The 1,893-nt window shown below is 44.4% G+C and overlaps 1 protein-coding gene across 1 annotated transcript in view; it reads left to right on the top strand.

Annotated features, from left to right (window-relative positions):
- Positions 1–1,893, top strand: part of fam20ca (FAM20C golgi associated secretory pathway kinase a) — a 42,573-nt gene that overhangs the window by 33,394 nt on the left and 7,286 nt on the right. The gene's annotated exons all lie outside the window — the stretch shown is intronic.

Genomic DNA, 1,893 nt, shown 5'->3' with positions numbered 1-1,893 from the left:
CAAATCCAAACATCTCATCTCTTACACACTGTTGGTTTTGTTCAGTTCAACTGATTCCTCTGTTTMCAGAAGGTTGTTGGAATCCTTGTCCATTCTGTAAAAACAGCCCAACACTTWAAGTCCAGTAAATCTGAGAGGTGGTGGATTTAGCCTGTGACTGTTTCAGTGGGATTAAAAACACGAGGGATTAGCCAACACTCAGAGGAGGGATCATCTCATCCTCTCTCTGCTGAATATATTGATTTTTAGCATGATGCTTTGACTCCGAGGACTTCAGTAAGGCAAGTCAAACCCGATTGAGGGGAGGATAAGGAACGTTGTTGAAGGGATTTTAGGGTCTGGGCACGACAAAGACCACACACGTGCTCACAAACGTACAGCCTCGCCCCTGTAGAAATTAGAACTGCGGCGCATGTTTTTGTGGGCAGGATTATCACAGGCGTGTGATTACCACTAGAACASGACTTTAATACTGCGGGGTGGGCTTTGAGTCACCGTTGGGTTGCAGAGCCACTGCAGCTCTGCTTGCTGGTACGTTGCTTCGTATCAAGTCGCAGCAGAGTCTCAGGCTTCTCCTTTTCTCTGTTCTGACGTGAACTCGGTGGAACTCTGGTGTGTGTGACTGGGAGAGAAATATAAATTGAAGTGTGCTCTTATTGCAGATACGCGCACGCTGATACACACAGGCGCCCCTTTGTCACAAGGAGCCAACATGACGGTGCAGTCTGCAGCCCACTGAATGCAGTCTTCTGTAGGCTAAAGTTTCCCCCAGCGTTCTCCCTCTAGGCCAGGCTGGCTGTGTGTCTGCAGGCTCTCAGGAGACTTTGTCTCCGGTGGGTCCAGGGTCGTCTGGACACCAAACCTGCATCGAGACAAGCTAAACGTGTTGAAAAGGTATACTGCTCTGAAACTGGAGCACTGCATAAATAAAGATCTAGCAGTCACTGAGGGAATGCCTATTGCTTGTGCTCTGTCAGCACTTAAAGCAGGGGTGTCCATCTCATTTTCACATGAGAGTTATAGCTGTCATCAAAGAGTGAGATGCAATTAACTTCAACGCTTCGTGTTGAACTTTGACTAAGCACGAAACATCACACTCCTGGGCACCACTAACAAACAATAACTGAGCTCTTTGTGGTGTTTCCTGCATAGAAACAATGTTTTAAGTACTACGCGTATGACTAAACGTGAAATAAAAAAACACAGAAATACTATTAGGGATGCACAACATTATTGAAGGAGACCTAGAACAAGTTAACCAACAAGTTAATAAACTTTATTAGCTTGTTATAATCCTGATGAGCCACATCATTATGACCACGCCTCTAAAGGTCCAGGTCATTTGAGGTGGAGCATCTGTGGGCTATACAAAACATGTTCATTTGATTTAATYCACAAAATTAATCTCAGATAATGAAATTTCACCATGTCAGATCTGCCTGTTCTTCAGCTCTGATCAGAACCTGCTGCTTTGCATAAGTTGCCATGGAAACCCCCTCCCAACCTTTTGTTTACGTTAGCTCCGCCCCCCGCCAGTTGAAAGTACGATTTTTCCAAAGTAGTTCATGGTGAAATTATTTACACAAACTTTCTTTAACATACATGTCAACCTCTTCGGACGTGTACCTGTATAAAAAACCTCAAAAATCTGTAGATTTTGCAAAAAATCCGCACAACTCTCACGGTGGGGGGGCGGGGCCTGTCGTCTGCGGACATGAGCACCTGCTGTGAAGCAGGAGGAGGGGAGAGCGGAAAGAGTTCAAAACTTATTTCTAGCTGCAGAAGAGGTTGGAAGATGGCTGTTTGATGTATGCTTTAATATTGCTAGAACATTGCCAACAAAAATAAAAACAAAATTAAATAAAAATAACATTAATCCACACATCTCTGTCC

The sequence above is a fragment of the Austrofundulus limnaeus genome, unplaced genomic scaffold (assembly GCF_001266775.1).
Source record: "Austrofundulus limnaeus strain Quisiro unplaced genomic scaffold, Austrofundulus_limnaeus-1.0 Scaffold120, whole genome shotgun sequence".
Taxonomy (NCBI): Eukaryota; Metazoa; Chordata; class Actinopteri; order Cyprinodontiformes; family Rivulidae; genus Austrofundulus; species Austrofundulus limnaeus.
The sequence above is the reverse complement of the archived record's forward strand: the minus strand, read 5'-3'. Positions and strand labels throughout refer to the sequence as shown.